The 23,758-nt window shown below is 47.3% G+C and overlaps 1 protein-coding gene and 1 pseudogene across 2 annotated transcripts in view; both read right to left on the minus strand.

Annotated features, from left to right (window-relative positions):
* The window catches only part of opcml (opioid binding protein/cell adhesion molecule-like), a 400,654-nt gene that overhangs the window by 188,678 nt on the left and 188,218 nt on the right, over window positions 1-23,758 (minus strand). The window lies entirely within an intron of this gene.
* Window positions 16,231-16,351, minus strand: LOC130117346 (U1 spliceosomal RNA; annotated as a pseudogene).

Genomic DNA, 23,758 nt, shown 5'->3' on the forward strand with positions numbered 1-23,758 from the left:
TTCCTGATATTGTGCAAAAGAATAGGCGTACACATAAAGTGCACACTTCTCAAACTCCAAATCAAATTATCCTGTTGTTTTATCACTTGGGTCTAACAAAAGTTTACTGGTACTCTGTGGTCATCAATATTTTAAGGAAAACTGCAGGTGATCTGTCAGTCTACTATCAGCTTTGTACCAAATGCACATTTGTCTTGGAGGAAGTAAGATATGATGGACAAGTTTAAACAAAGGCAGATCTTAGAGATTGATTACTAACATCCTGACAGCTATCAAGCGTGGAAAAATACTCACACTGACACACAGTTCTTGGGTGTCAATTCTTTTTAAGACTTATGTGTTTAGTCATTGAGGCTGGACACACACCAGCTGCAGAAGAGCACCATCAGTCAAATGACACACATCATGTACCATTGGTAGCACAAACAAGAAGTGCTATCAAACACGCATCAAATATGAAAAGGCACCAACACTCTTTTTAATCCAAAGGAAATGCAAATGTGTTGGAGCACTGACACTGGAGAATAGATGGAATAGAATCTAGAATACAATGTCTAGCCTTGACTATCAATACGAGGCTACACGTCACCACTTTGGGGATTTGACATCAAAAGGAATAGGAGCGTCCTTGTTGACATGGACTGTCGTTATGTTCTGGTCTTCATTAACAAGGATCACCAAAAAGTCCACTGCATGCATGAATATCCCGGATCTTATATTTCATGTGTACTTTGCTTCCAGCTTTATAGATGATGTTAATGTCTGACATATGGCATTTTCTTCAAAAAGGTAAGCAACAAACAGTAATATTATGAGGATGGTCCTCAGTACTGTATTGCTGTGAGGATCACGGTATTGTGTGTGAGCCTTAGAGGATGACACATGGAGAAAAACAATTTCATTTCACATTTTGTATAGGTTATTCCTAGTACCTTAAACACTCAGACACCAAGTTAAAATATATTCTATAGGCGTCCAGATAGCACAGTTGTCTATTCCATTGCCTTCCAACACGGGGATCGTCGGTTCGAATCCCCGTGTTACTTCCAGCCAATTGTGTCTGGGGCACAATTGGCCATGTCTGCAGGTGGGAAGCCGGATGCGGGTATGTGTCCTGGTCACTGCACTAACGCATCCTCTGGTCGGTCAGGGCGCCTGTTCAGGGGGAAGGGGGAACTGGGGAGAATAGCATGATCCTCCAACGCACTACTTTCCCCCTTGGTGAAACTCCTCACTGTCAGGTGAACGGAAGCAGCTGGTGACTCCACATGTATGGGAGGAGGCATGTGGTAGTCTGCAGCAGCCCTCCCCGGATCAGCAGAGGGGGTGGAGCAGAGACCAGGATGGCTCGGAAAAATAGGGTAATTGACCAAGTACAATTGGGGAGAAAAAGGTGGAAAAAAACAAAGAAGAAAGAAGAGAAAAAATATACATCCATCCATCCATCCATCCATCCATTATCCAAACCACTTACCCTTACTCAGGGACACGGGGATGCTGGAGCCTATCCCAGCAGTCATTGGGCGACCGGCGGGGAGACACCCTGAACAGGCTGCCAGGCCATCACAGGGTTATGTATACACACACACACACACACACACACACACACATATATATATATATATACACACACACACACACACACACACACACACATATATATATATATATATATATATTGTGGCGGCCACTAGGGGCTATGCCTCTCACCCAGCAGGGCTGTGAGCTGGGGGCGTGGTTCACGTTCCCGGGCTTCTGGTGCAGGGTTGTTCCTGCTGCAGTTGGTTTTTGGAGCTGAGGAATAAACATCAAACTCGCCTTGGTCTCCTGTGTTTTTCCTCATTCCTGCCACATTGGTGACCCCGAATTGAACATGTTTGGAGCAGAAGATGTGTGTGAATCCACTTTGGCCACGCTGCCCCAACTCTCACAGCGGCCGTTCTCGCCGCGGCTGTGAAGCTCCCAGAGTTCTGACAGAGCGACCCGGCCTCGTGGTTCCAGCATGTCGAGGCGCTGTTCCACCTGTGTGGAATCTCCGTGGACGACTCCACATACTATCTGGTCGTCGCTGCGCTGGACCAGCAGTCCACACGCCGGGCCATGCAGCTGTTGCGCGCCCCTCCGCAACACGATAAATACGTCGCCCTCAAACATCTTCTGCTCCGGAGGTACAGCCTATCTACCGCAGAGAGGGCAGATAGGATCCTTTCCCTATCCGGTTTGGGCGACGGGACGGCTGTGGATCTCATGGACAATATGCTGTCGCTGCTAGGCTCAGACGAAGGTCGATTCCTTTTCCCGCACGTTTTCCTGCGCCAGCTTCCGTCTCCTGTGTGCGCGGCTTTGGCTAACTCCCCGTGTCTGGCCGCTGGTGACTGCCGAGGTTTGGCTGAGGAGGCCGATCGGGTCTTGCTGGCTACCAGACGGTTCTCTGTGCAGAGTGGTGCATCTGAGCCTCTGCAGCCGATGTCGGAGGACGCGGACCCGGCAGTGGTGGCTGGAGTGACTGCCCGGAGACGGCGCGGGAGAGGCCTCTGTTTCTTCCACCAGCGGTTCGGCGGCAAGGCGAGGCGCTGCGTCCCTCCGTGCACGTTTGAGGCGGCGGGAAACTCCAGGCCAGCGCTCAGTAGCAGCTGTGGGCGCTGGCGGACGTAGTGAGCTGCTCTTCATTAAGGACACGATGTCAGGAAGACGGTTTCTGGTGGACTCAGGCTCGCAAAAGAGCCTAATCCCTCCTGCTAAGACAGACAGGTCGGCCGAAGGCGGCGGCCCACAGTTAAGTGCAGCTAACGGTTCGTCCATTGCGATGTTTGGCACAAGGTTGGTGACTGTTTGTTTCCACGGGTGCCATTTTGAGTGGTACTTTGTAGTCGCCTCCATTACTGTTCCTATTATCGGCGCGGATTTTCTGTGTGCTAATGGTCTGCTGGTTGATGCTGCAAACCGCCGTTTAATTGATGCTGTGTCTTTCGCCACTGTTCCGTGCGAGACAGGGGGAGCCAGGCCGTTAACACACGCTAACTTTTTAGCATCAGGGGATGTTTTTCAGTGTTTGCTGGCGGATTCTCCATTGGTGACTACGCCTGCCTTTTCCACCGCGGTTACTAAACACGGGGTAGAACATTTCATTCCCACTCTGGGACCGCCAGTTTTTGCGCGTGCGCGGCGCCTCGACGCGGTAAAATTGGCTCCAGCCAAGGAGGAGTTCGCCATCATGGAGCGTCTGGGTATAGTGAGGCGTTCCAACAGCCCGTGGGCCTCGCCGCTTCACATGGTGCCCAAGGCGGATGGGTTTTGGTGGCCTTGCGGCGATTTTCGCCGCCTGAACAATGTCACCGCCAATGACCGCTATCCCATCCCACACATTCAGGACTTTTCCATACGCCTGGCAGGTACCACTATCTTCTCTAAGGTGGACCTGGTGCGCGGCTATCATCAGGTTCCCGTGCGCGCAGAGGACGTGCCCAAGACCACAGTGATCACCCCGTTTGGGCTTTTTGAGTTCATGCGCATGCCTTTTGGCTTGAAGGGGGCAGCGCAAACCTTTCAGAGGCTGATGGACTCGGTGTTGCGTGACCTTGATTTCGTGTTCGTTTATCTCAACGACATATTAGTGGCCAGTCCGTCAGCTGACGAGCACCTGGCGCACCTGAAACAGGTTTTCCGTCGTCTGGACGAACACGGCCTGATAATCAACCCGGCCAAGTGTCAGTTTGGACTGCCGGTGATTGACTTCTTGGGTCACCGCATTTCACCGCAAGGCGCGGTCCCGTTGCCTTCTAAGGTGCAAGCGGTGGTGGAATTTCCCCGCCCGGTCTCTGTTAAGGCATTGCAGGAATTCTTGGGCATGGTGAATTTTTATAACCGTTTCCTCCCTCGCGCTGCCCACCTCCTTCAGCCACTTTACGAAGCCCTGCGGCTTAAGAAGGCTAACGACCCTGTCGACTGGACTCCCGAACAGGTCCAGGCCTTTGACGGAGCGAAGTGCGCCCTGGCTAACGCTGCCCTCCTCGCCCATCCCACACCCATGGCGTCCATAGCTTTAACAACAGACGTGTCTGACATAGCCGTGGGGGCTGTGGTTGAACAGTGTGTGGCGAATGCGTGACAGTCACTCGCAGTTTTTAGCCGCAAACTGCGAGATAGCGAGCGCAAGTACAGCGTTTTTGACCGGGAGTTGCTGGCACTGCACCTTGCAACCCGGCATTTCCGCTTCCTGCTGGAGGGTCGCCCATTCACGGCTTATGTGGATCATAAACCGCTGACTTTCGCCATGTCCAAGGTGACTGAGCCGTGGTCTGCTCGTCAACAGCGCCACCTAGCGGCGATCTCCGAGTTCACAACGGACATTCAGCATGTGGCCGGGAAGTCCAACCCTGTTGTCGATTGTCTGTCGCGTGTGCTTGTGTGTCCTGTGCACCTCGGTGTGGATTTCTCCGCTATGGCTGCCAACCAGCCCAGCGACCCGGACGTCCTTGCCCTTAGGTCAACGCGTACCGGTCTCAAGCTAGAGGACTGTGATGCAGGAAGGCAGTCCTGTCCTCCTCTGCGATGTCTCCACCGACCGTCCCCGCCCCGTTGTTCCAGTGGCCTGGCGCCGTCGAGTTTTCGATTCGATTCACTCCCTCTCGCACCCTGGAGTTCGGGCGTCGGTGAGGTTGGTCGGTTCCAAGTTCGTCTGGCCTGGCCTCCGCAAGGACGTAAAGGGGTGGGCAGCTGCGTGTGTAGCGTGCCAGCGCGCTAAGGTCCACCAACACACTAAGTCGCCCCTCGAACCGTTTCTGATCCCGGCCAGACGTTTCGACCACGTGCATGTGGACCTGGTGGGCCCTCTACCTTCTTCACAGGGTTTTACACACCTGCTCACAATGGTAGATCGGACCACCAGGTGGCCAGAGGCTGTCCCTCTGTCCTCCACAACATATGTGGACGTTGCACGCGCGTTTCTTTCCTCCTGGGTCGCCCGTTTCGGCGCTCCGTCAGATATCACCTCAGACAGGGGCCCCCAGTTCGTGTCAGAGCTCTGGTCGGCACTTGCGCGATCCTCGGGTGTGCAGGTACACCGCACTACCGCGTACCACCCTCAGGCTAACGGCTTGTGTGAACGTTTTCACCGGTCGCTCAAGGCAGCGCTGCGCTCTCGGATGATAACTGGGTGGACCGTTTACCTTGGGTTTTGCTCGGGTTGCGTTCGGCTCCTAAGGAGGACCTCGACGCTTCGCCCGCTGAGCTGGTGCTCGGTCAGCCGCTCCGCGTCCCTGGGGAATTGTTGCCTGGGAGTTCCGCTCCTCGACCCCGTCCGGCCGTTTATCCTATTTTGTCCGACACCACTCGGGTTCCAGGTCCCGTTCACCACTGTTTTCCCCGGTCGTTCGTGCCTGCGGAGCTCTTGTCGGCTCGTTTTGTTTTTGTACGGCATGATGCTCATCGCTCGCCCCTCCAACCCCCATACGACGGCCCATTTCGGGTTCTTGAGACGGGTCCTAAGGGTTTTGTGCTAGATATGGGTGGGCGTAGGGAGCGTGTCACGCTTGATAGGCTTAAACCGGTGCACAGGGTGGCAGGCGAAGTTGTGTTTCCGGCCCACGTTCCCCGTCAGGGTCGTCCTCCTTCCGGGACCCCGGCAGTGTCTTCACGGGTTCAGCATTCTGCTTCTCAGCCGGCTTTGGACTGTGTTTCACCTACTGTTTCGGCTGAGGGACGGCGCAGCCGTTATGGCAGGCTGCTTAAGCCTCCAGTGAGACACTAAGTTTCTTTCCAGGAGTCCCTTCTGGGTGTTCGGGGGGGGGGGGGGGGGCTGTGTGGCGGACACTAGGGGCTGTGCCTCTCACCCAGCAGGGCTGTGAGCTGGGGGCGTGGTTTACGTTCCCGGGCTCGCCGGTGCAGGGTTGTTCCTGCTGCAGTTGGTTTTTGGAGTTGAGGAATAAACATCAAACTCGCCTTGGTCTCCTGTGTTTTTCTTCATTCCTGCCACAATATATATATATATATATATATACACACACACATATACATATATATATATATGTATGTATATATACAATGACCATTTCTACTTCAGGAGCAGGTCGTAGCTGCTTCAGAAGGAAGAAAAAATGTTATGTCTCAACACAGTCTGCAAGATAACCTACAATAAGACAACTGGAGCATTCTTTTGGTTTTGATTTCCCAGTGGTTTTCTCAAGTGTACAAAAAAACCAAACAAAAAACACTTCCAACAACAAGGTGTCCATTTTGTCACTCATGTAAGTCACGAGTTAGATCATATGTAAATCAAGCCGACTGCTGCTTACAATAAAATCTATTTCTGATGGAGGTATTACCATATAATTTAATGTTGGTATAGTTTGTGGAAGAACCTCTTTAACCTATAAAAGAAAACAGCTTCAAAACCCAGAAACAATAAATCAGAAAATATAAAAACTCATCTGGATATAGAGTTAAAACAGAAACCATTATCTTTGCAAGGAAGGAATCTGAAAATAAATCAGCGTGCAACCAATTTGGCTGTGCAGATGACAAGAAACTGCACAAAAAATAAATGTTCTCTTATAAAGGCATTATCATTATGCTCCTAACAATAAAATACAAAAATACGGAAGGTGTTGCCTTTATTTCTATGTGTGATTTGCCACTGGAGGAAAAAACAACACTTCATTAGGGGAAACTAACTGTGCACCCCCACCACATATCTATGTCACTTATTTGGCATCAGGGGGTGTTTTGGCTCATTATAGATACAGCACATTAAAGAATCATGCTAAAGCAAGACAGTCTGGACTGTACTACGACTGGCTGTGAAAACGCTGCTGCAGGCTTTGTGTTCATCACTCCTGCGTGAATGGATGGCAACGATGCTTCCATGTTAAAGTTAGAGAGAAGGTATCGTCACTATTTTTAGATGCAAAGCAGCCGACGGGCCTGGAAACGCTCATTCACATGCTCGTGATTAACAAGTTGTCTCTCTTTTTTCCCAGAAACCATCAATGGTGTCGGTAGGAGTGCTCAACAAATGAGGAGCTGAGTGTATATATGTATATAATCAACATGGATACAGGAAAAAAGTTTTAATGCATTGCAGTGTGTCTCACACTCATCAGCTGCTAATGTTTTTCTTATCGTTGGGCTTCATGTAAGGTCTGTATGTACCATTTCTAAGGTCTAATGAGATGTCGAGGAAAATCTGGTTTTTGTTCGCCTCAATTGGAATTTTTAGTCCATTGTTTGCAAATATACAACACATTTTCTTTTTTATTCTCTCCACTTCTCTTGCCGGTTTGTTGCAGACTGCCAGCCCGGCGTCTCTATATATAGCCCCACGTTGATGTCCAGGACCTGTAGTTGGGACAGCAAGTACAAGCCCACTAGCCCACAGGTCTTTCCCCCATCCAAGCTGCCCATGGTCACGTCAAATATGCTGCTACCTTGCTTCTGCCATGGGATTCCCTTGTGGTATAAGATTGACTCTTTAGCATGGGCTGTTATGTCTCTGTGTTGGTGGGATATTTTGGTGTATGTTGAGGCAAATTCAATAGTTTTGTCTCGTAGCTCTTTAGTTATGGAGGGGTAAACTCACAAATATCAAAGCATATGAACGTATGTCTGCTCTTGTCATCTATGCCCCTAATCCATTTCACTACCTGGTCGGTGTTCTTCCACTGGTTTAAGGGAACCCTCTTCAGAGTCGTCCGGTTAATATTTTCAATAATTTGTTTTGCTGAGCTTGCCTATCTCGGGCTTGGTGGGGTTGATAAGCCTACATGTTGGGTTGTTTTTAAAAAGTGGTTTGTGGTCTGTCAGGGTAGTAAAGGCTTGCCTCTGGGCCGTGACGTCAATGCGGTCGTCTAATTTCAGATCCGATGTGATTTGTTTGTCCTTTAGGGTGATGTCTCTTTCAGCAGACTTCGCAGCCTTCTTCTAAGATTTGCTGATGTTGCTTTGTAGAAGGTTGTCATGGTGACCGGGCTCTGTTTTATAAAAAGTAGAAGTTTTGTCGGCTGCAATGAAGAGTTTGTCATCTTCTTTTATTAATCTTGTGTCTTTATGGAGTTTCTTCTGGAAAGCTTTGCTTGGGGGTTTAATTTATTGTTCTGGATGATTCTGAGCATACCCTCCTCAAAGGGTTTCAGTTCTGGGATGGTCGGCGGTGATTTAGATGACTTGAATCCGTACCAGGGATGGAAATTAGCACCCGCTACACGCCAAATGCGGGTGGATTTGCATATTGGTGGGTGAATTTGCTCCACCTACCAGCCACGGTGGCGGGTAAAGAAAAGTAGCAATTTGTGACATACTGAGTCGTGAATCTGCCTTATCCCCCCCCCCCTATGACCCGCCCTACTCTGCCTCTGATTGGCTAGTACTTGTTGCCATCGTTGGTTAGCCAATCAGAGGCAGAGTATAGGGACGCTTGTCTTGCAAGTCTGCTAATTCCCACAGACACTTTCGAGGACGAGGAGAGAGCCAAAAAACACAACGTGGCGTCACATCGCAGGGGTGAAGAGGTCTGCAGAGAAAACATCCCAGCAGGAGACACGGGTTAAAGAGGCGAAGACGAAACGAAAACGTTTTTTTAATGAGAAGTGGAGAATAACTGACAAGGGAGACAGAGAGTCCCGTGATTGGTTAGTTTACGAGGAGACAAGCCAGACAATGTTCTGTTGGGTATGTCGTCAACACGCTTCGAATGCCAACAAGGAAGCTAACCGTTTCACTATTGGGACTAAAAACCTAAAATTGGAGGCCATAAAAGACCATGAATCATCCAAATGCCACATCCATGTAATAAAGATAGTACAGGGAGAATCGACCCCGCAGGATACCGCTGCCATGAACACGTCCCAGTTGGAGAAGATGAGCCTACTGTTTAGAAATGCCCACGCCATCGCCAAAAAAGGAAGGCCATTTACACATTACGTGTGGCAATTAAATCGTAATTTTTTAAAAATCTATTCACTAACGTTAGATGAAGTGTTGAATTAAGGTCAGAACATAGCTGTCATGTAATGTCGTTAGCTAGCTAGCATTACGTGTAGTTAGCAAGTAAATCGTCATTCACTAACGTTAGATGAAGTGCTGAATGAAGACCCATACTGACACAATCCCTTCTACTTGTTACAGTCTTGGTTTATGTAATAGTAAAGGGAGTTTTGGTGGCACTGATACACTGGTTATGTTTTGACAAATATGTTAAATGTTTTAAAGGTAGTGTACACAATTTTGAAAACCATAGAAGAGTAAACTAGATTTTGAAAATAGTATTTTAAGAGTTTAAATATTTAAAATAGCCTATTGCTTGAATATTGTAGATCTTGTTTTATTATTTTTCACATGCAGTTACACACTGCCGGTTAAAACAAGAAAGTGGAGGTCTGCGGTGGTGTAGCGGTCTAAGCATTGGCGTTGTGTCGATGCAGTTGCCCACTGGGGGACCGGGGTTAACGCCCCGGTCTCATCAGATCCGACTATGGCCGGACTCGATGAAGCAGCAATCATTGGCAACGCTGACGTCAGGAAGGGGGCGGAGTCGGCTTGTGTTCGTCACATGAATGCGTCTCTGGGTGTGTCAGAAAAAGCAGTGGTTTGGCCTGGAGTCGCCTTGTCACGAAAGTGGGGAGGCGTCTCCTTCGAGACTGCCGGCCGGAGAGATGCAGTTGGCGAACGCATGCAGTACGAGGGTGGGAGTTTGAATTAAAATAGGGATCGATCGGCCACTAAATTGGGAGATAAAAGGGAAAAATCAGAAATAAATGTATATATATAAAAAAAAACAAGAAAGTGGCTGGTAAAAAAATTGAGTGGCTGGTAGATTTTGGAATCCACCAGCCACAGTGGCAGGTGGACAAAAAAGTTAATTTCCACCCCTGATCCGTACGTTAGCTTTTTTTCAGTTGAGTTAGCCGGATTAAGAAAGAAGAAAGCCCTCCATCTTACCGATCAGGAAAAAAAGTTTTAATGCATTGCAGTACAGGCCTGTTTCGGGCATCAGCAGCTGATGAGTGTGAGATGCACGAAACAGGCCTGTACTGCAATGCATTAAAACCTTTTTTCTGTATCTGTGTTGATATTCCCCTCCTCATTAGTTGAGCACTTACAACACCACTGACGGTTTCAGAAAAAAAATGCTATATATACACAGCATTTTTTTGTGTGTTTGGTAGATTATTTCTTTGGTGTAACGATGCTTCTTGGTAATAAATCTTCTATCAGGCACCTGATCGTCAGCACCTGGGGTACCAGAAGCTCAACACAAGAGTCAACAGCAGCAGCAAAATAAGCTGTTTGGCATTGGCAGAGAAGATTTGGCAAATGTTTCATGGGCACAACCCACATACTCAGCTCTGCTGCTCATCCCACAAATGCATGTTCCTTACACATGTGGCGCCATTTAAAAGGCAAGTAAACAGGCTTTCCACCGGTATAAGATTTATTGCCAAGAAGCATTGTTACAACAAAGAAATAATCAACCAAACACACATTTCCCATGTTGGTGCAGTGGTTAGAGCAGTCGTCTCACAGCAGGAAGGTCCTGGGTTCGAGCCCCGGGGTAGTCCAACCCTGGGGGTCGTCCCGGGTCGTCCTCTGTGTGGAGTTTACATGTTCTCCCCGTGTCTACGTGGGTTTCCTCCAGGTGCTCCGGTTTCCTCCCACAGTCCAAACACATGTAGGTCAGGTGACTCGGCCGTACTACATTGTCCCTAGGTGTGAATGTGTTCGTGTGTGTGTGTGTCTCAGCCCTGTGATGGGCTGGCGGCCTGTCTAGGGTGTCTCCCTGCCTGCCGCCCAATGACTTCTGGGATAGGCTTCAGCAACCCTGCAACCCTGAGTAAGGATAAGCATTGTTGATGATGGATGGATGGATGGATGGATGGATGGATGGATGGATGGATGGATGGATGGATGGATGGATCTCTAACTGAGAAGGGGGCGCAAAGAAACAACGGCAAGAAAACACAGTAGGGCTCTGAAGTTAGAATGTGTTCAGCGAGGCTAGAGAGGCTTGGAAATGAAAACAGATGTAACACTAAAAAAAACAATTTCAAGTACAACTAAAAATGAACAATTCGGCGCCCTCTGTGTCCCCCTCAGATGGATCAGATCATTTTTCTCCTGTGAACTGCTTTTCAACCCGTGTTGTCAACTTGCTGACTGTGTTGCTAGATTATGAACTTCCCAGGATCCCTTGGTGGCTTAAAGCTCCTGACAATATATTTTCTAAATCAGCTTCTTCCTGTGAGCGATGAACATACTGCTGACTGCAGGGAGACGCTTAGTGGCTAACGCTACACACTATTTCACGACAAAATACACATTCCTCCTGCTTTCGCGGAGCACTTCAGGAATCTGACGTCTAACTAACTACAAACCCCAACTCCAATGAAGTTGGGACGTTGTGTAAAACGTGAATAAAAACACAACACAATGATTTGCAAATCCTTTTCCACCTCTATTCAACTGAATACACCCTTCAAAGACAAGATATTTAATGTTCAAACTGATAAACTTTATTGTTTTTTGCAAATATTCACTCATTTTGAATGTGATGCCTGCAACACGTTCCAAAGAAGCTGGGACAGGGGCAACAAAAGACTGGGAAAGTTGAGGAATGCTCAAAAAACACCTGTCTGGAACATTCCACAGGTGAACAGGTTAACTGGGAACAGGGGAGTGTCATGATTGGGTATAACAGGAGCATCCCCGAAAGGCTCAGTCGTTCACAAGCAAGGATGGGGCGAGGTTCACCACTTTGTGAACAACTGTGTGAGCAAATAGTCCAACAGTTTAAGAACAACGTTTCTCAACATACAACTGCAAGGAGTTTAGGGATTTCATCATCTACAGTCCATAATATCATCACAAGATTCAGAGAATCCCGAGAAATCTCTGCACGTAAGCGGCAAGGCCCAAAACCAACACTGAATGCCCGTGACCTTCGACCCCTCAGGCGGCACTGCATTAAAAACCGACATCATTGTGTAAAGGATATGACCAGGTGGGCTCAGGAACACTTGGGAAAACCATCGTCAGTTAACACAGTTGGTCGCTACATCTACAAGTGCAAGTTAAAACTCTACCATGCAAAGCCAAAGCCACATATCAACACCACCCAGAAACACCACCCGCCGGCTTCTCTGGCCCGAGCTCATCTGAGATGGACTGACGCCAAGTGGACAAGTGTGCTCTGGTCTGACGAGTCCACATTTCACATTGTTTTTGGAAATCATGGACGTGGTGTCCTCCGGGCTAAAGAGGAAAAGGACCATCCAGATTGTTATCAGCCCAGAGTCCAAAAGCCAGCATCTGTGATGGTATGGGGGTGGTGTGTTAGGGCCCATGGCATCATGGGTAACTTGCACATCTGTGAAGGCACCATTAATGCTGAAAGGTCCATACAGGTTTTGGAGCAACATGTGCTGCCATCCAAGCAACGTCTTTTTCAGGGACGTCCCTGCTTATTTCAGCAAGACAATACCAAGCCACATTCTGCAGGTGGTCCACCAGCGGGGCTTCGTAGTAAAAGAGTGTGGGTACTGGACTGGCCTACCTGCAGTCCAGACCTGTCTCCCATTGAACATGTGTGGCGCATTATGAAGCACACAATACGACAACGGAGACCCCGGACTGTTGAGCAACTGAAGTCGTACATCAAGCAAGAATGGGAAAGGATTCCACCTACAAAGGTTCAACAAGTAGTGTCCTCAGTTCCCAAAGGCTTATTTGGTGTTGTTAAAAGGAAAGGTGGTGCAACACAGTGGTGAACATGCCCCTGTCCCAGCTTCTTTGGAGCGTGTTGCAGGCATCACATTCACAATGAGGGAATATTTGCAACAAACAATAAAGTTTATCAGCTTGAACATTAAATATCTTGTCTTTGTAGTGTATTCAACTGAATACAGGTGGAAAAGGATTTGCAAATCATTGTGTTCTGTTTTTATTCACGTTTTACACAACGTCCCAACTTCATTGGGATTGGGGTTTGTACAAATTGACCTTCAGGGCTACGGTTTCCGGGCGGTGCAAGGACGGCGGTAGTGCTAACGGAGACGCAGTGGCAATTTCATTGGGCGCTAGGTGGTTTTTGTCTCACCTGGGCGCATTTGCTAATTACCAGGCTCGTCATGACATCACTTGCACCAAAATGGGCATGGGGGGGCAGTAGAGTGTGTGTCAGTCAAAATCATGTGGTGCAGTGCTAGTTTGGTGGCAAATAAAACCAGATATTACACGTGCACCTCTGCTTGGTAAGACCAGGTCTTAGCGCCGATGCAGGTGTTGTGTGGTAGTTTGCAGTCTTTAGGTGAAGGTGCACGGAGCATGGACTCATCCCATATCACACACGACACTTCTGTGGATGTTATGACGACTTGTGTCGTGAATAATTTAACTAATGACCACTGTCCTAAGCCTTTTTACTCACAACACAAAATATCTGCAGGTGTGTCACTGTCTCCTCACATAAAACAGCCGGCGTGCGTCAGTACACATGGAACACATGGTGACGGGTATTTCAATTAAGCTCATTCGACCTGTAAGAAGGAAGTGGTTGCCGAGGCTAACTGAAGTGTGATCGCAACTATTTCAGGTGCCCTGCTGTGTCCACAGAACACACAGGAAAGTGAGGAAGATGCTGGTGAGAACGAAGACACATTAAAAGGTAGCCTGTCAAATATCCATGTTTGTGTGTTGTCTCATATCACACTGGAATTGGTGTTCATGTCTGTTGTATGAGCACTTGGAGACTCCTGAACCAGGACATCAGTTTCCTCCTGAGAGAGGAGTCTCTACCTTAGCCGGTCTGGACTTCCACCAGCCATTATCAAACCGCCAGTTCACCATGACAGAGAGCGTGTTTGCCTTTAGGGGGAATGAGAGGAGCTGATCTGATTGGCCGTAACTGAAGACAGCTCCCACCACTCTTACCGACCATTTATTCCTTCTAATCCAACCCTTTTACAACCGCGCCGATTACCCCCAGCGCAGCCTGTCCCGAAATCAGCAACAAAAGTACTGGCCACACCTTGACTGAACTATGACCCGGAAACTAGAGCCCTTAGTCTCAAGTTTAGGTGCATCTTCTGCAAAGATTTGGGGGAGTTGCAACCCTTCCAAAATATCTGTGAGTGAGTGCATCTAAATATATATGCCGTTATGAGAAGGTTTAGATCCAGCATTTTTCTCTTTTTTTAATGAACAATATAATCCTCGTCGTTAAGAAAACTGGAAAAATGTATTTTTTTCCGCACCCCCACCTCTGTTTGCTCTTGGCTCCTCACTTGTCTCCTACCACTTGGTATTTCCCATGCGGCCTCATTCGAGGTAGCATTTCACAGAAACACCATCGACAGAGATGCAAGTAAGATGTGCTCCATCACCTCAATCATGTTTTCAGTTAAACAACAACCCAGAACGTTCTGGGTTGTTGTTTAACTGAAAACATGATCCAGATGAGTCGGCTTTAACTCTTCAGCCACTGCAAATCATCCATTTTACAATGTTAATGTTAAACGTCCGAGCAGGAATTATGTAAACGTGCAGTCAATACAAGACCTACTTCCAGTTACAAACTGAAGATAATGAACTCGTACCTTTCAGTTCACAACATCCCACAACAGTTGTGCGCTGCATGTATGACAGGGTCTTTGTTCATATTGTGGTAGTACACATATCAAATGTCAAACAAGGGTTTTCTGTTACCGGCACTATTTGTTGATTCATTCTCTGTTGTTTGTTTTCATGTCTCCTCTAAGCTTTAACAAAGTCGATCCAGCGACTGCTTCATCCCTTGTCTAGTGGCCAAACAACCTACCGGACACAAATCCACCAATTTATGGGTCCAGTATCAACGGTATTGAGTCCGCTTGCTTGGGCTAAATACCAGTAGTGCTTCATGTAATATACAATGATAGTGTGTTATTTTTCTATTAAAGTTGAAATCTGGGAATTTCCTCCATTTATCAATAATTATTTTCTCCATCTGGACCATGGACTAAGGTTACATAATATATCAACTGGGATCTTTACCATGGTTGGAGACACTCGCCATAGATCGCTACTGAAATGTTCGACCAGGTAGGATGATACTGGTGCAAGAGCAGACACGTTCCTCCTCAAACAGCAAAAATGACTGAAACGTGATGATGAATTAATAATAATAATAATAATAATACATTTATATAGCATGATTGTTGATGTTTACCAACAATACCCTGTGATGGCCTGGCCGCCTGTCCAGGGTGTCTCCCTGCCTGCCGCCCAATGACTGCTGGGATAGGCTCCAGTATCCCCATGACCCAACCCGGTATCACGAGATTTCATGTCATAGTCACGAAATCATGAAATCGTGCCGGGGGACACGATGTCGCTGAAATTTTCTTGTCCGGCACCACAAAGTTGTATCCAATGCATTCCTATGGGCCACGTTTTTCTTGTGCGAGTCACGTTATCAAGATGGTGGGTCTGGCTGGTCTGGCCTAACCTAGGGTTAGGGTTAGAAAAATAATAATTTGGCCCATAGGAATGCATTGGATACAACTTTGTGGTGCCGGACAAGAAAATTTCAGCGACATCGTGTCCCCCAGCTCGATTTCATAGATTAAATTTCATGACTATGACACGAAATGTCGTGATACCGGGTTGCGTGACCCTGAGAGCAGGATAAGTGGTTTGGATAATGGATGGATGGGCATTTATACAGCGCTTTTCCAGATACCCAGAGCGCTTCACATTGAAGGGGGTAACTCACCTCAACCACCACCAATGTGTAGCACCACCTGGGTGATGCACGGCAGCCATTTTGTGCCAGAACGCTCACCACAGATCAGCTTGATTTGCAGAGGGAGGAATCACTGAGCCAATTACACGGGGGGGATGATTAGGTGGCCAGATGGAAAGCCAGGTTGGGAATTTCGCCAGGACACCGGGGAACCTCTACTCTTTGCGATAAGTGCCGTGGGACCTTTAATGACCACAGTGAGTCAGGACCTCAGTTTAACGTCTCATCCGAAGGATGGCACCTCCTACAGCACAGCATCCCGTCACTGCACTGGGGCATTAGAATTTGATATTTGTTGTTTTTATTAAGACCAAAGGGAAGACCGCTCCCTACTGGCCCACCAACACCACCACCGGCAGCACCTCAGTTTACCTGGGAGGTCTCCCATCCAAGTACCAGCCAAGCCCACACATGCTTAGCCTCTGTCATTTGGTAGAGCCAGGGTACATGTTGGTATGGCTGCCGGCAAAAAAACATTTGGGGGATTTGCAGGGGTCAGCACAACCGGAGTGCAACAGTCAAGCCTCACCCTGGGTGAACCACCTTCTGGATCATGGTGTCCCCCTGCCAGGTAAGTATGTGGCGATGACACATTTATTCAAGCATGGCAAACAGGGGCACGCAGGCGAGTGGGTTCATCCACACATTTTTAAGAACAAAATCGATTAAAATCCTATTTCTAGGCCATATCACCCAGCCGTACAACCAGTATCAAAGTACAACTGCGTTCCCCTAAGGTATGAAGTACTCTGTATTACATTAGCCTGCCTCTGTTAGCTGTGGTCCAAACATGCCGTCGGTAGAAGGGGGAGAACCGTTCACTGCTGAGCTGCCAGCACACAAGGGACAATGGCTGCCACCTTGCTCGTCGTTCCCACTGCCGGAGGCAGGCACAGACTGGGAAAATCACGGATTTCAGCTTTAAGTCACATTACGGTGACAGGACGAGCAGTGTTAACCAAATGCTTTGAAGCCCTAAAGCTGAAATCCCACTTAGGTCCATAAAGAAGGGAATGAAGAGGCTCGCTCTTTAAGCAGCGGGGTAGAACTAAAACCACATTTGGGGTGATAAGCCACTGAAATGGTAATGGAGAAAAAGAACAAAAACATCAACTAATCTTCTACCCACGAAAAAAACAGGCCGTGTTTCAAAGTTGTTCGATACTTTCTAAATTATGACATGCTCCATTTACACCAACCCAAGGTTTTTATGAGAAAAGCCATCTCAAAAATACAAGTGCTTCACGTCTCCTTGTTTCAAGATGCTTTCTGTCGTACCTGGAAAAAAAGGCTTCACAAGCACCGAACAGGCAGAACAGACCAAGAAAAGCAAAAGCACAAAGAAGTGACCACTCCCTCATAGACACGCACCCAGAAGTACACAACACAACGTGATTATCCTTAAACCATCATAAAATCATAGCTTTCACTCCCCATTTGTCAGTGTCTAATTGTTTGGCGCTCCGTGACACTTCTTTTCAGCAAGATGCCATTTAACTATGGCGTCCCTGTATGTGGCATGTAATAAATATCCATTAGATCCGTTTATGTGTTCACATGTCAGCTGCAGCGATGCTTCGTGGGTCCTGGATGCTTGGATAATAGCCAATTTGTCTGTGCATCTGGTCTGAATACATAGTTGGCCGAATACTTTCTGTAATGTTAAATTCCTGTCTGCGTAATACATGGATGCCAAAATATGACATAAGCTTTTCATAATGGCAGAATTATTCCACAATTCAGGCAGACATACAAGGTCGACATATTCTGCATATGCTATTCTCATTTACAGGCTGACCATGCAGGAGTTTTACCTTCATCTGGCCTACAATCATTTCCATAAGTATAAAACCATAATAACTAGCTTCTATTCATTTCCCATTACCTTTCCTCTTGTTCTCTCTATTCAGCTTCATTTATTTTTTTCTGGGTTGCAAATTTGCTCTGTCCAATAACCCCGGCCCATCAGAAGCTGTGCAACTGCACAAGTGTGCCGAGTGTGTGTACAAGTGTGTATTGCAAAAGTCTCAGCTTGGATACCAATGGGCAGCTGCTGAAACAGTTGTCCATATGGGTAGCAACAAGTTACCGGGCAAGTAACCAAAGGTAGGTGGGAACAACTGGGACTAGCAAGGCATTTTTTGTTTGGTGTTGAACTATGGCAGCAGCAGCAAGTTTTGTTGCACTAAACAACAAGACTTGCTGCTGAAAGTCCCTTTTAGGGGGACAGCTCGAGTATGAAAGAGCTGCTCCTTATTTAGGACTGCAGCACAAACGCTAGCCAGCATGCTTATAAGTTACGTCCCTGCAGCTTGACGTTTTTGCACTGGCTGCTGCTTGCTGACGGATTGCAACAGTTGTCGCAATCTGCATGACTCTGCCTTCTCCGACTTTGACACAAGTGGAGTCTATTACTTCTCCACTTGGGACTAGTGTGTTTGTGTGACCTAAAGAGAAATGATGCTCAGAGAGAGAGGTGCTAGGCACAGCTGTTTGGAAGGTGAGGCACTCAGATGTTCAGGTTATTTTTCATCCCCCCGACTTTAGGGAGGCAACAGTCAAACAGTACACGTTTCACATCATTCTTAATAGTTTCATCGCTGTATTGGCAAAACATTCAAAGCTGGAATATTGCAGTTGTATAAAACTGCAGACGACTGGCGCTGTCATCTACCACTGAGATATCCATGGCTAACAGCGGCGTCTCTGGCACGGAAAGCCTGGTTGGGCACAATAAACTCTGCATGGGCAGCATCCGACTTGTCAATGAAACTACACACAAATCTACTTGCTCAATGCATCCAAACACAAACACACCTCATCGGTGAAATCACAAATGAACACACTGATGTAACGCGGTGCAGGAGGTAGCGGATGTGGAGACAGGGACACGAGTGACATCATCAATAACAGCATTTGATCTCACACAACTTGCCTATCACCTTGTTATACAACATCGCATTACAAATACGAAGTTATCGAGCAGTGTACGATCACCGTGGTCTGCAACTGTGATAATTCATCCAAAGCAACTTGTCAGAGCAGGGAAACCCATCACTCTCTGCCTCTTAACCTACAGCCAAAGCAAAACAGAGTCACCAGCGCTGGTCACTGCTGAAAAGAAAAGATGCACCATGCGCCTTCATCTGGGCAAACTCTTCAATAACTTCTATCCAAGTCCACCGATCCCTGAATGAATTTATTTTCAATCGATAGCACAGCAAGTGTATTTAACCTGTTGCCTTATGGTGTCAAATGGTGTGGTGTGTAGCAACGTCGATACCATAAACGACGGTTATCAAACGTCTGGATGTACGTCCTTCTATTATTTTTACCGGCTGCTCTCAGCATGGGGCCAACACGATCGTGCCCCACAGCTCATTACTGAAAGTGTGTTGAACATGTGCAGGGTTTTCAACTGCTCGCTTGGTTAAACGACCACTGACGGGCCCCGTGCTCACCAAACGAAGACCGCTAGCAGTACTGACCTGTACAGAAGACATCTGGAACGGGTCAGATGGCGCTACTGCCGTCATATGTAATAAACACACAACAGCGTTAGTTACAAAGAACTTGTTACACTAAACTATTGACAAGGCTCGGCGTTTTCGGTTTTTATTTTTCAAAGCCATCCAGCATGCCGATTTTCGCCACAAGAGGACACTGTTACATAACCTCACACAAACAGGAACAACTTTTGGATCCGTGGAAACATACAATCCGGCTGAAAATCAGTTTAAACCGATCCGCTCCTTTTAAAAGATCTGGGTATTTTTCAGTGAAAATCAGTAAAAACCAAAAACGCTGAGCCTTGATTAATGACCATGTCATGCACTGGCGACATCTGGTGGGGCCAGGCCCCACCGGCCCTGAATGCAGAGACGCCATTGATGGCTAACACAGAACTACACTAAAAGATTAAAAAAAAACTTGCAAATATATAGAAGATATTTTCTGAAAAAAAATGGTTTCATTAACGAATTCATGCTAGGTGTCCGGGTGGTGTAGCGGTCTATTCTGTTGCGTACCAACACGGGGATCGCCGGTTTGAATCCCCGTGTTACCTCCGGGTTGGTCGGGCGTCCCTACAGACACAATTGGCCGTGATTGTGGGTGGAAAGCTAGATGTGGGTATGTGTCCTGGTCACTGCACTAGCGCCTCCTGTGGTTGGTCAGGGCCAGCTGGTTGGGGGGAGGGGAACTGGGGGGAATAGCGTGATCCTCCCACGTGCTACGCCCCTCTGGTGAAACTCCTCACTGTCAGGTGAAAAGAAGCGGCTGGTGACTCAACATGTATGGGAGGAGGCATGTGGTAGTCTGCAGCCCTCCTGGGATCAGCAGAGGGGGTGGAGCAGAGAGCGGGACGGCTCAGAAGAGTGGGGTAATTGGCCAAGTACAATTGGGAGGAAAGAAAAAAAAAACATTCATGCCAAATGTTTTTAATTTTTCCTGCAACATAAAAAAACTGTATGATGGATTATGCTTGTCTATATAATATTAACAGAAATATAAAAGTGTTTCCCAGCTTTGAGGTTTGATTTCATAATATTGCACCATCACAAATTATTTTTATAACTTAGCTTCCCGCCCCCTCCACGTTTTCATAAATACTTGAAAATTAGGCAGCGGTGATGACTTGGAGGTCAGTGTTTAGCTCATCCCACGTTCAACCACAGCCGTACTGGTTCCACTGTTATCTTGTGGCGTGATTATAGTGCTCTGAAATGCCTGATACTGCATATCAAGTAGGGCTCTACCAAAAATAATCTAAAGCTGGTATTATGAGTGGCAAAAACAGTTTTTCTTTTCCAGTCAGATGGTAGTCACAGTACACTGGTGATGCCCATCTAAAGTCACTTTGTCTAGAGAAGTGGAATTTATTCCCCTCAGAACAGCGACTATTAGAAAACAATAATGCTGTACAGCACAACCCGGGGCTGCAAAATCAGAGCAAGGCTTTGTTTTCCATTACCAGTCTGCTCGAGAACATAAAACAACAGTGCACTGTTGCAATATTAAGCAGCCACTTTGCTTTAAGTGGGCTGAAGCCATGCATAACTGCTCTGTCAAGGTGAGACTACACTGGTGTGTGCTTTGCTTGGAGATGACTTGAGTTACCATTAGCACACATACCTGAGCTAGTGTCTCCGTATCCGACTCGCTTTCCAAGCGGCACAGGGTCCCACGTTATGAGACACTTGCACTTCGGGAATCGTTTGGTTATTTACAGTTCTCTACGAGGAAATCCTGAGGTCCCACACGGTCCAGCAGATCCACTGTAACGGGCCCAGAACATTGCATCATTACATTAGTGACGCAAGCACAGCAGACGCCACAGTGATGTTACGCTGTCATGATATAAACGTTTACATTATTAAACAACTACGTTACACCACGGGCTGGTTAAAATGTAAATGGTTACTGCAGACCTATACTGCAGCCTTCAAACACAGTAAACTCACTCCAACCATCTATCACAATGCCCAGACGCCATCCCTCCACTCCACCCATGCCGTTTGTGAAAATCACAATGTAGCAGCAGCCCTCCATTAGCCACATTGAACCACAGCACCATTTAAATCCCACACGGCCAGATGAGGGGAAGGCAACAACGACCCCCAACGCCTGCACTGAAATTCAGCCGTCAATGTGAAATTCCCTTTGACAGCTGAGCCGCGTGCCTGACAGCGTAGTTCGGCAGCACAGTTCACACGTTCTTCGGCAGCACAGTTCACACGTCCGTACACCGACCGCTTCTTTCAGACTTTCACATTTACTGACGTGATTATGTTGCAAGTGCCGCGGTGGCTATCGACAGATTTCTCGCCTGTCCTCTTAGAACCATGTGTCCATCACGTGTTTTGCAGGGATGGAAATAGAAAACACTCAGCAAATGCTCGGCTTTTCCCCCCAGAATACAATGTACTGTGGCACACACACACACACACACACACACACACACACACACACACACACACACACAAAGAAGAAAAAAGAAGAACGGTGCTCGCCAGCGGAGGTGTGGGATCCTTGCAAACCGGTGCCAGAATGCAGGTGTGAAGCTGAGAGGTGCTGGATCCTGTTCTGTCAGGATCTGTCAGAACACACATCTGTGGTTATCCGCCATCCTGCACCTCTAAAAGATACTGCTTCCAAATACCGAGAATATAAAAAATAGGATCTCACTGGACAATTCAGGGGTACCGCTCCTATTCCATGATGATAGTGGATCTACTAGAACTTGGGGTGAGACGGGAGCAGACCTTCACAAGTTCCGAAAACACCAAATAGCAAAATGGCGGCTTGCCGGCAGGCCTCTCAAAGGGAAGCGATTTAATCTACAATTCATCATCAGCGCTACCCACCACCGCAGAATGTGTAGTGGCTTCTGGAAATCTGAAAGTGTCAGAACATCGCCAAAAAGCTCAGTGCTAACGGAGAAGGCGCCGTACTTCCACACACACCCGTTCGATCCCTGGTGGAAGAGGGAAGTCAGAGCACATGTGGGTCGTAGTGAGTAACGACCTCTTCGTTTATTTGTTCTAGATAAAGACGTTCATCCTGTCCTGTCTGCAGCAAGCCTCTTCCCTGCAGCGTTCCCAAATGACGACCTTGGATCTTTGACTTTATTACCGGGGGGAGGAGGGGGGGGGGGACTGAATTCAACACAATACATGTTGAAGCCCCGGTACCTGTCCCATGAAGGATGCTCAGTATATTCACACTGCCTTTGCCTTGTGGAGCTACAATAGCGTAACATGGGTCAGCACGTCTGTAAAGGAAGGCTGCTGTCTCGGCACAAAACCAAAATCCTGAGGAGAAAGGAGAAAGGAGAAAGGAGGCCAGAAAGGAGGCCAGAAAGGAGGCCAGAAGGAGGCCAGAAAGGAGGTGTCAGCGAGTGTTTGTTCAACACTAGCATGTTGTTATCACCCCTTGGACTGCAGCTCTTCGTTTGTTTACACCAAAAACAGACTGAAAATCGTCCCATTTTTGGTTTCCAACACATTCTTATGGCCATTGATGTGGGGCGGAGCAGTTTTATGGACGTCAGGTCACAAGTGCCACACCGCTCTCACCAAAGAGAACAAGAGCATCAAATACAACACGACTTGGCACATCGGACTTCAGCATTTCTCTTGTCTTAGTTTACTTCTCCAGTCACAAGTTCACAAATCACTTGTCTATGTCGTCACATAGGCAGTAAACTTGGTCTTCTTATCCTGTTTGGCCCACCCATACACACACACACACACACACACACACACACATCATACACACACACACACACACACACACACACACACACACACACACACACACACACACATCACCCATACACACATCATACACACACATACACACACACATCACCCATACACACATCATACACACATCACCCATACACACACATCATCCATACACACACACACATCATCCATACACACACACACATCACCCATACACACATCACACACACACACACACACACACATCACCCATACACACATCATACACACACACACACACACACACACACACATCATCCATACACACATCATACACAAACATACACACATCACCCATACACACATCATCCATACACACATCATACACAAACATACACACATCATCCATACACACATCATCCATACACACATCATACACAAACATACACACATCACCCATACACACATCATCCATACACACATCATACACAAACATACACACATCATCAATACACACATCATCCATACACACATCATCCATACACACATCATCCATACACACATCATACACAAACATACACACATCATCCATACACACATCATCCATACACACATCATACACAAACATACACACATCACCCATACACACATCATCCATACACACATCATACACAAACATACACACATCATCAATACACACATCATCCATACACACATCATCCATACACACATCATCCATACACACATCATACACAAACAT

Source organism: Lampris incognitus, chromosome 8 (genome assembly GCF_029633865.1).
Source record: "Lampris incognitus isolate fLamInc1 chromosome 8, fLamInc1.hap2, whole genome shotgun sequence".
Classification (NCBI taxonomy): domain Eukaryota; kingdom Metazoa; phylum Chordata; class Actinopteri; order Lampriformes; family Lampridae; genus Lampris; species Lampris incognitus.